The sequence below is a fragment of the Callospermophilus lateralis genome, chromosome 7 (assembly GCF_048772815.1).
Source record: "Callospermophilus lateralis isolate mCalLat2 chromosome 7, mCalLat2.hap1, whole genome shotgun sequence".
Taxonomy (NCBI): domain Eukaryota; kingdom Metazoa; phylum Chordata; class Mammalia; order Rodentia; family Sciuridae; genus Callospermophilus; species Callospermophilus lateralis.
The window spans coordinates 64,234,739-64,247,231 of record NC_135311.1 but is presented as its reverse complement, the minus strand read 5'-3'; the positions used below and the strand labels follow the sequence as shown (position 1 = coordinate 64,247,231).

General features: G+C 46.6%; 1 pseudogene; it reads left to right on the top strand.

Annotated features, from left to right (window-relative positions):
* The first annotated feature begins 2,023 nt into the window (after nt 1–2,023).
* Nucleotides 2,024–2,630, top strand: LOC143404354 (COMM domain-containing protein 2 pseudogene; annotated as a pseudogene).
* Nucleotides 2,631–12,493: the final 9,863 nt, after the last annotated feature.

Genomic DNA, 12,493 nt, shown 5'->3' with positions numbered 1-12,493 from the left:
CACCCAATTCAAGTCTTCATACATCACATTTCACCATCCTTGCTAATCCCCTGCCCCCTCCCTTTCTCTCCCACCCCTTTACCCTGTTTCCCCCATGCTCTCCCTCCCAACCCCACCATGAGTCAACCTTATTTTATCAGAGGAAACATTCAGTATTTGTTTCTGGGGGATTGACTAACTTCACTTAGTATTATCTTCTCCAGTGCCATCCATTTACATGCAAATGCCATGGTTTGTTCTTTTTTAATACTGAGTAAAATTCCATTGTGTATATATGCCACGTTTTTTTATCCATTCATCCACTGAAGGACATCTAGGTTGGCTCACATCTATTTCATTCTACTATATTTCTTAAACCCACTTCCCTGCATTTCCCTCCTTTAGCTATTGTGAATTGTGCTGCTATAAACATTGATGTAGTTGTGTCCCTGTAGTATGCTGTTTTTAAGTCCTTTGGATATAGTCTGAGGACAGGAATAGCTGGGTGAAATGGTGGTTCCATACCTCCATACTGTTTTCTATATTGGCTGCACCAATTTCCAGTCCCACCAGCAAGGTATGAGTGTACCTTTCCCCCCACATCCTCACAAACACTTATTGTTGTTTGTCTTCATAATAGCTGCCATTCTGACTGGAGTGAGATGATAACTTAGAGTGGTTTTGATTTGCATTTCTCTGATTGCTAGAGATGATGAGCATTTTTCTTATATTTATTGAATGATTGTAAATCCTCTTCTGAGAAGTGTCTGTTCAGGTCCTTAGCCCATTTGTTGATTGGGTTATTTGTTTTTTTGGTGTTTAGCTTTTTGAGTTCTTTATGTACCCTAGAGATTTGTGCACTATCTGATATGTGAGGTGTAAAGATTTGCTCCCAGGATGTAGGCTCTCTGTTCACCTCACAGATTGTTTCTTTTACTGAAAAGAAACTTTTTAGTTTGATTCCATCCCTTTTACTGATTCTTGGTTTTAATTCCTGTACAGTAAGAGTCTTATTAAGGAAATTGGGGCCTAATCCCACATAATAAGATTAAGGCCTATTTTTTCTTCTATTAGACACAGAGTATCTCACAACTCTCTCTACAATACTGAGTAAGTGGCAATTATTTTACATGGAAGACTTTTCATATGGTAAGAATAGATGTCATGAAAGAAAGAGAGCTGTCCATTGGTAGGGGACAGGTCTCTGCTTCGTGGCTACTTAGTGTTGAGTGGGTTCTATAAGCAGTGTTCTGATACTCCTACATTAAAAAAAATTATGTCCAAAATATATTCTTCCCAAGGAAAGCTATATCACACAGATTACTATTATTACCCTTCTATACAAGTGGATGTCTTATGATTATATTTTTTCTTTTTACTCTGTAGTGGAAGGAAACATTCTCAACCGATGTAGCAAGAATCATGTATCAATACAATAAAAACACAAGTTTATCAACACATTCTTAAGAATCCCAGAAACAGAACTGTCCACATGGACAACTTGGATTCATGATGGAGATGGCATCATAGAGAAGTAGGAAAAAAGAGAATTACTTAACTAAAGGGACTGGAGAACTGACATTCCACAAATAAAATACACACTTGCATTCCTACATCATTCCATATGTATTGTCAACTCTAGATATATTAACCATGTTAATATTTTAAAAGGAAATTTTAAAATGATTAGTGGAAAATATTGTGGGTAGCTTTTAAAACTTGATCTTATAAAATATTTCCTAAGATTGCACACATAAAAACATATGATCACATGAGAAAAGATTAATAATTTGAGCACATAAAATTAAAAACATCTGGGGCTGGGGCTGGGGCTGGAGCTCAGCGGTGGAGTGCTTGCCTACCATGTGCAAGGTGCTGGGTTTGATTCTCAGTACCATATAAAAATAAATAAATAAAATAAAAGTATCGTGTCCAACTATAACTAAAAATATTTTTTTAAAAAATTAAAGACATCTGTATGTCCAAAGATGTCTTAAACAGGAAGACCAGGGTGCTGCTGGGTGGAAAAGGGTGCCCAGCGAAGATGCTGCTGGACTTGTCGGAAGAGCATAAGGAGCACCTGGCCTTCCTGCCAAAGTGGTGGTGGAGTTTGGGTGGATCAGGGTGGAGTTCCTGAGGCAAGGACCATCCCCAGGGTCTATGAGGGTGCCGCCAGGAAGCTCAACATGAGCAGTAACACTGTCCAGCATGGTGTGGAAGGGTTGACCTACCTGCTCACTGAGAGCTCCAAGCTCATGATTTCTGAAGTGGGTTTCCAAGACTCTGTTTTTGTTCTGGGATTCTCTGAAGAACTGAACAAATTATTGCTTCAGCTTTACCTGGACAACAGAAAAGAGATCAGGACTATTCTGGGTGAATTGGCACCCAGCCTTCCCAGTTATCACAGCCTTGAGTGGCGACTAGATGTACAGCCTGCAAGCAGAAGTCTCAGGCAACAGATAAAGCCAGCAGTGACTATAAAACTACACCTAAATCAGAATGGAGACCACAACAACAAAGTTCTGCAGACAGCCTCAGCCACCCTACTTCATCTAGTTCAGCAACTGTAACAATCCTTGGACGAGATGAAAACCAACCACTGTAGGAGAGTAGTTCACAACTTCAAGTGGTACCAAGTGTTAAGGTCCTAATGCCTTTGACTCATTTGTGAATGGATGACATTCAGGAATTACTTTTCAGAATTAACTTTTATTAATTGGTGTTGATAAATGCATCTAGATTCCATGAAATTCCTTTTCCTATTCCAGGATATTGAGGTCATGATCAGAAGCTAAAGTCAAGTTCCTTTTCTGATGCTAAATGTGGTCAGCTTCTTGACAGATTGAAATGTAATTTTGTATTTTAAATGTGTAAATAGGATTGAATCAACTAGAAATAAATCTATACTGTTCATATCTTCTGTATATATGAGCAATACCCTGTTTTTGGTACATTTTTGTCTGCTTAACTAGTATTTTCCTCTTTATTGATCAATTTTGAGAATAAAATTTACAGCTAATTTCTTTCCTATTCAGAGTATTTCTAAATAGTACAATATTTCTGACTTTTAAAAGCATCTCATGATGTTACTAGCTACAGAATAATGTAAAGTGAGTATGAGTTTTTTTTAAAATTATATGCCCATATTGTTATAGGAAGTTCATGAATTTTTCTGTGAATGTAAAGGTCAGTAGTTTTTTACCATATTGCTGAAGTTTGACTTATGATTCATTGACTTAAGTAGTACTCAATTTTGTGTGATTGTTAATAATATTTTCACAAGGATTAATTTTTCCTATATACCAAAAGCAACTAAGAGACACACTGTCATTTACATTTATAAATAATGGATACAAGAATAATGTAATCAATGCTTGATTATCTGGGGTAGAAAGATGTCTTAAACTAAAAATGTTTTGAAATTTAAGAATATATTTTCAATATAACTGATAGAGGTTTCAATATAACTAACACACTTGAAAATTGAAAATATGTAAAGATAACCTACAAATTGGTAAGAAAAATATAATTAATCTAGTTAAAAATGACCAAAATATATGACCAGAAATTTTACAAAGGAAGACAAATGACTATCAAACACAGAAAAGGAATATAACATTATCAATGACAATAAATATAGACCTCATAATGAAATAGCTTCTGAAGGTTTTGTTGCCAACAGCTAAGAGACCATGAGAAAGTGCCTGGACACCTCCAAGGAGACTAGACCAAGGGCATCTCACATGTGACCGACACTTGTGGCAACTGATGCTGCTTCTAGGAAGAGAGCTGGGTGTGATCCCTGGGCTCACCTCTCATATGCCCTGTGACCAGCAGCCACATTCCCTGCACATATACCAGGTACAGTCCCACACAAGGGAGGCCTGTGCCTAAAGCTCGTAGCAATGAGGTTCAGAGCAGCAAAAACCTGGAGATCTCTCAAAAGTGCATAAGCAGGAGAGTGATCAATGCAACCAGGTACATCCACAGGCTGACTCCAGTCAAAACCAGTGAGCACAGTGGGTGAGTTTAAGGACCACCACTCTTTGATGCCTATTTTTATGTGTCCAGCTGGCAAGGTTATGGTCCCCAGTTGTTTGGTTAAGCATCAGTCTAGATGTGGAAAAATACTTCTTAGCTGTGATTGACATTGACTTTGAGTAACATAGGCCACCCTTTATAGTGTAGGTGGGCCTCATCTAATCAGTTGACGGCCTTAAGTGCAAGAACTGAGGTTCCTGAAGCAGAAAGGATTCTTCTCAAGGTAGCAAAATAGAAGACTCATCTGAGTTGTCAACCTGCTAACTTATGGAATTGACTCGAGATTGCAACATCTACTTTTTCCTAAATTTCCGGCCTGCTGACAAGTGCCATGGATTTCTGATTGTCTGTTCCCATAATATGAAACAACACATCAAAACTAATCTCTCTCCCATTCTCTCTCTCCTTATCTCTTCCCAGACTACACAGAATGTAGATACATTCAACAGAATATTTTTGTTAAATTAAAGGATCACTTATATGCTATACATTTATATGCATTTGTACACACAAACAAACACATACACATACACATATAATGTTAGGAATACTAGCAGCTTCCATAAAACTTCAAAGAATGTGAGAGAATAAGGACTCCTAAAGGTGGAAGGAGGCAGGGGAAAGTGTATACTTTCATGAAAGTTGTTACACTTGAATTTTCAAGGTAGGTTTATGGGAAATAACTAAAAACTTAATAAAAGCAGGCCAGTATGGACAATGTAAGTGTGTTATCAATGTGAGTTATGGGCAATTGAATCTTTGCCATCTGAGATCTTTTGAAACATGAGAAAATTAGTAATCAATGTTTCAATGATGTGCATGGATTTCTGGTGGCAGTGGATGGGGGTGGAAGAGGAAAACAAAGGCCACATGCTGAGGAGAGGCACATTCCCACACCTGTGCTCATTTTTCAGTCATCTGACCAGCAAACAGAACTGTGGAATCTTGGCTGTCCCTGGAGTCACCTGGGAAGTTCTTAGTGCCTGGATCTCACCCCCAGACATCCACATTTATTGGCCTTAGAATGAGTTTAGGAAAGGACATATCTGAAGGCTCACCAAGGGGTTCTCAGTGCAGGTCTGGGACTCCCTGCGGGACAGGATGCTCTCAGGCTGCAGGTGTCTGAGCTCTGATTTAAAGTTAGTTTCAAGCAGGTGAAGAGCACAACCAGATCTGCTTTGTACAAAGAGTACAGGGCAGAGGGTAGAGGACAGATGAGCAAGAGGACAGACTGGCAGTCGCAAGGCAGTTTGATGCCCTTCTTGGTGGCTTTGGAGAAAGGTGAGGCATTTGGAAGCAAATGTGCTGACTGTGATGTGTGGAGACCAAGAGGGGAAGCTGCTCAGTGGTGTCTGGTGGGACCCAGGATTTCAAGCTGGTGATTAGGTAGGTTGTGATAAGTAGTGATGGTGAGCAGACTGGAACCCCTGGCCCTTTGATGTGCCAGCTTTGCAGAGCCTGGGAACCCTTTGCTGCAGAAAAATCTTTGTTAATCATTGGATGGCTTGAGAGAAGGTTAAAATCAATGAGTGATTATGGGCATGGTGACATATTCCTGTAATCCCATCAGCTCAGGAGGTTGAGGCAGAAGGATCCTGAGTTCAAAGCCAACCTCAGCAAAAGTGAGATGCTAAGCAACTCAGTGAGACCCTGTCTCTAAATAAAATACAAAAAAGGACAGGAATGTGGCTCAGTGGTTGAGTGACCCTGATTTCAATCCCTGGTACCCTTACTCCAATTTTTTTTTTTTTTTACAATAAAAGCAATGGGTGATCTGTGCCTTTCCTCCCAGAGGACTGTTCAGGAAACTTTGCTTCTCATTCTCTGGTTCCTTGTGCCATGTCTGTTGGTGGCACAGCTTTTCTAGAGAGCAGGATTGATGGTTACTATGGAACCCACAGACTTCTCATGAGTTGTTCCATGGGGCCAGTTGCACTCACCTCTGTCTTCAAGTTTCCAAAATGCTGGTATAGTCCCATGAACATCTTCTTGGTTTTATTTTATCTGTTTTTAAACAAAAAGTGAGGATCTATTGAATTTCACCTAAAGTAATTAGCAAATAACATTTTTCCCCTTAGTTCACAGTGTCACAGCAAACCATCTAAAAGGTATTCATGAGCAGAGTAATGTTAATATTAATAAACCTAATGATGATTTAAAAGCAAATTGAAAATTTAATCTTTCATTAATTCATGACATAGTTATAGAAAGCCTAGTTATTATGACTTCAATAAAAGTTCTTTTGGAGATTATCACACTTTATTTGGAAAGAAACAGAAGGGCAAAAGTTTCTAAATCTAACTTGCAGTTCAAATCTTCCAATTCCTCCTCCTTTTCTGGAGGCAGGGTGAGGTTAAAGACTTCCTTTCACTCTTTTCTGCTTTCTTGTTATGGACTTCCCATCTCCTCCTGGCTGATGATTTATTTGAGTTTCTTAGGATGGAGGAGGCATAATCCAGGGGGTGGGAAACAACCTTCAAGAGCTGCAGCTTGACTAGACAGCACTGGACAGGTACCCAGGTGAAGAGCTGCAAGTGCTGGGTCAGGGGGCCCCCCCGTAGCCCCAGACACAAATGTTTGCAAATTAAGCTCAGAAATACATCAGGAGTTTTTAAGGGAGTAAAAGCATCTCTGGTTTGTGAGATCACATGAGGAGAAGATGGTTGCCTGGGCCACTGCTCTGTCAGGTCACTGGCTCTGGAATAGAGCTCAGAACAGAAAAGGTCAGAGCCCAGTCAGAGGTTGTCCTGCCTCTCGCCTCCCTGTAACTGTGCTTTGGCAGCCTGCACCTTCTGATGGACTCAGCGCCAGTATCTGCAGCTGCTCAGTCTGCCAGAAGAGCTGTGTGAAGACAGGCCTGTCAGGAGGTGTCAGGAGTAGTAGGGATGAGAGCCTGGGCCTGGCTCCAGCACAGGAGTGAGTCTGAGCCACACCAGGTTGTAGAGACGGCTGCATGGCAGCCTGGCAAAACTCAACTGTCCTGACCTCTGAAGGTAAGGAGGAGCCCACATTGCTTTTGGGACCATGCTACATACCACTTTTAAATATGTTTATAAGGAACTGGCTTCAGAGTTATCACCAGGCACTGCTCACGGAGTTCGGTGAGAGGCCAGCACATGTTTCCAGAAGGTAAGACAGAGATACCCAATGAGGTCCGACCCCTCACACAGCATCCTCCTCACCCTCTCTCCTGTATAATAAAAGGTGTGAAGGTCATTACACCTCTCAGCACTGGGCTGGGGACACATGGGTGACTGGGTACCCTGCTTCAATTCTGGCTGATGGCGTGACTTTAACAGTGCATGTCTGGAATGTTAGAGCGGCATTTATGATCATTAGAAATAATCAAGTCCAGACCAAGGAAAAAGGTCTAAGAGAATGTTCAATAATTTATAGCTAAATGACTTTGGGACCTCAAGGTAGAATATCCAGGTGGTTCTTAAAGGACTCATAAATACTCAATTTAAAGGGGAAATATTAACATGGAGGTTTATGATCAGAGCATTGAAATTACATTGATCATCTCTACTCTGGCTCTAAAAATAAAAACGGAAGAATATTCCAGCTACCTAAGCAAGAAGGCTGCAAGCCATGTCTTGCAATGTAAAGTAACATCTGCCATTGGCACAGCTCAGGGACCTTGCTCCAGGAGACCTTCCTGGAAACGCCCCCAAGGACTCTCAATCGACCCAGCCTCTAGCCCCAACTCTGCCTGTCAGTGGTGAGTGTGTGCATCATTTGCTGTTATATTCTGTTTCTTTGAGGCAGAGAGGACACATATCAGAGTGAGAGAGGTTGATGGAGACAACTTCTCAGGAAGAGATCTGCCCATGAGCTGGAATGGGACCTTCCAAAGTTCTGGTTGTCCTGGGGCTGGCATGGAGAATGCAAAACAAGAGGTGATCTGAGGGTCTTTGGTGAGGGTTTATAGTACAGAGGGGTGGACCACAATGAGAAACGGAGAAGTGTGAGGCCTTCCTAGGGAAGCAGAGTGCCCAGGCCTCTCCTTAGATACCTGCAGCTCCTGATAGGGTTAAGGAATACCAAGCTGGTTCTGACACCTCCTAGAATGGAAATGACAGAAAAACTCACAATTCCTGCCCTATCTAGCTTAGGATCTGTTGGAAAAATGCAGTAAGATCAGTTTTTACTGGGAAGAGATGAATTCTAGATAGGGCAGAGGGGTGGGAGGGAAAGGGAAGGGGCAAGGGATTAACAAGGATGGGGAATGTGATGGACATCATTACCCAAAGTACATGTATGAAGACATGAATTGGTGTCAACATGCTTTATATACAACCAGAGATATGAAAAATTATGCTGTATATGTGTAATAAGAATTGTAATGCATTCCACTGTCATTTATTTTTTAAAAAGTCAATAAAAATAAATTTTAAAAAATGAGAAGCTAAAAAGGAGATTAATAATAATAAAATAAAATAAATAATTATAATAATTTCCCTGAAAAAAAAAAAAAAGATCATCCTGGAAACTAAAACGTGCAGTCCAAATGCAAGCTCCACAAAACACACATGAACGTTGATTAATTACTTCCTGAATGGACAAAGCCAACAAATGGGTGGTGGTGCAGAGGAGAGAAAAATCACTTCCCAGCAACTAAAAAGAATGAATCACTGCCTCTCCTAAGACATTCACTGGCCATATTGGGTGGATTGGTACATTAGTTAAGAATACAGCCTGGGGCTCTCACTTGACTTCACACTCAGCTTTCTTACTCTCTGTGCCTCAGTTTCCTCATCTACAAAATAAGGCGATTGTGATATTTCCTATTGAAGATTTTCTGTCATGATCCGAGGATGTAAAATGCTCCATAAAAGAAACACTGAAAGGAAAAACAGGGCTAGAAAAAGAACCTAGAGGTGGAGTTATTGTTTTAGACATGGCTTCCAAGGTCAGGAGACTGAACAATGCCTCAGGGAAAGATCTACACAGGGAGCTCAAGAATTGAGCCCCAAGGCAAACTGACTTAGGAGGTTAGGAAAATAGCAAAGAAGTTGCCTTTTACCTAAGATTGCACAGCCAATTGGGTTGGAAAGAAGCAGGACAAGAGTCCTTGCCATTGTGCTGAGCATACTCCTTTGCAAAATGCTTGAGCCTCAGTGGGTGTGGGGCGCCATCAGCCTTCCCCCTCTTCACATGCAGGAAGGCGGCCTTGCCCAGCTTCAGGCGCTGCCATGCAGACAGTGCCTCCATCCTCTTCTTCTGGGTCTCTATTGCCCTGTGCTTCTCCTCCAGCGTCATGTGCAGCTGCACCAGCTCAGATGCCAGGAGGCTGGCAGGATACCAGCTGTGCCTACCTGGGCTCTGCTCTTTCTTCTTCCACAGTGTCAGAGGGGCTGGGCAGATTTCCGATGCATCTGCTGTGGTCTTCTGGGAGCTGCTGGTACTGGACTTGCTTTCACAGCTGTTGAGCCTCTGGAGCTTCCTCTCAGCAAAACTGAGAGGAAATTCAGAGCTGACAGCCCATGATCCACAACAACCCTCATCTGCCACTGGCCCTGGTTCCACCCCCATGAGCACTGCGCAGTGGCTGGTCTCTGGGGGACTTGGCAGTGCATGGCGGGGAGGGGCTTCTGTGGCCAGGGTGGTCTTGGAGGTGGCTTGATAGGGCAACCAAGGGCAATGCGTGGGGGATGAAGGAAGCGAGCTCTGGCCCTCTCTTGCCATGCATTTGGCGGGAGTCTGAGTCCTGGACCCTGGAGGAAGCACGGGGATGAGTGTGGGATGGAGGTGGTCGCTCTGGCGCTGCACTGGGCTGGGGACTGCAGAGATGGCTGCTGATCAATTGCCATCCAGGGTCAGAGCATCCACAGCATCGCGTGGTGGTCCAGGAGGTGTGACAGCTGCGGGCGGGGCGGGGCCTGAATCAGAGTGCTTCACAGCTGACAGCCTGTGATCCACAACCGCCCTCATCTGCTGCTGGCCCTGGTTCCACTCCCATGAGCGCTGCACAGTGCCTGGTCTCTGTGGGACTTGGCAGTGCATGGCGAGGAGGGGCTTCTGTGGGCAGGGTTGTCTTGGAGGTGGCTTGATAGGGCAACCAAGGGCAATGCGTGGGGGATGGAGGCAGCGAGCTCTGGCCCTCTCTTCCCAAGCATATGGCGCGAGTCTGAGTCCTGGACACTGGAGGAAGCATGGGGATGAGTGTGGGATGGAGGTGGTCGCTCTGGCTTCCTGCGGTGGTCCGGGAGGTGTGGCAGCTGTGGGCGGGGCGGGGCCTGAATTAGAGTGCTTCACAGCTGACAGCCTGTGATCCACAACCGCTGTGTGGGATGGAGGTGGTCGCTCTGGCGCTGCACTGGGCTGGGGACTGCAGAGATGGCTGCGACCAATTGCCATCCAGGGTCAGAGCAGCCACAGCTTAGCGCCCTGGTCCGGGAGGTATGGCAGCTACGGGCGGGGCGGGGCCTGAATCAGAGTGCTTCACAGCTGAAAGCCTGTGCTCCACAACTGCTCTCATCTGCTGCTGGCCCTGGTTCCACCCCCATGAGCGCTGCACAGTGCCTGGTCTCTGGGGGACTTGGCAGTGCATGGCGGGGAGGGGCTTCTGTGGCCAGGGTGGTCTTGGAGGTGGCTTGATAGGGCAACCAACTGCAATGCGTGGGGGATGGAGGCAGCGAGCTTGGCCCTCTCTTGCCAAGCATTTGGCGGGAGTCTGAGTCCTGGACACTGGAGGAAGCATGGGGATGAGTGTGGAATGGAGGTGGTCGCTCTGGCATCACGTGGTGGTCCCGGAGGTGTGGCAGCTGCGGGCGGGGCGGGGCCTGAATCAGAGTGCTTCACAGCTGACAGCCTGTGCTCCACAACCGCCCTCATCTGCTGCTGGCACTGGTTCGACCCCCATGAGCGCTGCACAGTGCCTGGTCTCTGGGGGACTTGGCAGTGCATGGCGGGGAGGGGCTTCTGTGGCCAGGGTGGTCTTGGAGGTGGCTTGATAGGGCAACCAACTGCAATGCGTGGGGGATGGAGGCAGCGAGCTCTGGCCCTCTCTTGCCAAGCATTGGCGGGAGTCTGAGTCCTGACACTGGAGGAAGCACGGGGATGAGTGTGGGATGGAGGTGGTCTCTCTGGCATTGCAGGTGGTCCAGGAGGTGCGGCAGCTGTGGGCGGGGCGGGGCCTGAATCAGAGTGCTTCACAGCTGACAGCCTGTGATCCACAACCGCCATGTGGGATGGAGGTGGTCGCTCTGGCGCTGCACTGGGCAGGGGACTGCAGAGATGGCTGCTGATCAATTGCCATCCAGGGTCAGAGCAGCCACAGCTTCGCATGGTGGTCCGGGAGGTGTGACAGCTGCGGCCGGGGCGGGGCCTGAATCAGAGTGCTTCACAGCTGACAGCCTGTGCTCCACAACCGCCCTCATCTGCTGCTGGCCCTGGTTCCACTCCCATGAGCGCTGCACAGTGCCTGGTCTCTGGGGGACTTGGCAGTGCATGGCGGGGAGGGGCTTCTGTGGCCAGGGTGGTCTTGGAGGTGGCTTGATAAGGCAAAAGAGGGCAATGCGTGGGGGATGGAGGCAGGGAGCTCTGGCCCTCTCTTGCCAAGCATATGGCGCGAGTCTGAGTCCTGGACACTGGAGGAAGCATGGGGATGAGTGTGGGATGGAGGTGGTCCTCTGGCGTCCTGTGTGGTCCCGGAGATGTGGCAGCTGTGGGCGGGGCGGGGCCTGAATCAGAGTGCTTCACAGCTGACAGCCTGTGATCCACAACCGCTGTGTGGGATGGAGGTGGTCGCTCTGGCGCTGCACTGGGCTGGGGACTGCAGAGATGGCTCCTGACCAATTGCCATCCAGGGTCAGAGCAGCCACAGCTTAGCGCCCTGGTCCAGGAGGTGTGGCAGCTGCGGGTGGGGCGGGGCCTGAATCAGAGTGCTTCACAGCTGACAGCCTGTGATCCACAACTGCTGTGTGGGATGGAGGTGGTCGCTCTGGCGCTGCACTGGGCTGGGGACTGCAGAGATGGCTGCTGACCAATTGCCATCCAGGGTCAGAGCAGCCACAGCTTAGCGCCCTGGTCCGGGAGGTGTGGCAGCTGCGGGCGGGGCGGGGCCTGAATCAGAGTGCTTCACAGCTGACAGCCTGTGTTCCACAACCGCCCTCATCAGCTGCTGGCCCTGGTTCCACCGCCATGAGCCCTGCACAGTGCCTGGTCTCTGGGGGACTTGGCAGTGCATGGCGGGGAGGGGCTTCTGTGGCCAGGGTGGTCTTGGAGGGGGCTTGATAGGGCAACCAACTGCAATGCGTGGGGGATGGAGGCAGCGAGCTCTGGCCCTCTCTTGCCAAGCATTTGGCGGGGTCTGAGTCCTGGACACTGGAGGAAGCATGGGGATGAGTGTGGGATGGAGGTGGTCGCTCTGGCATCCGGCGGTGGTCCGGGAGGTGTGGCAGCTGCGGGCGGGGCGGGGCCTGAAGCAGAGTGCTTCACAGCTGACAGCCTGTGCTCCACAACCGCCCTC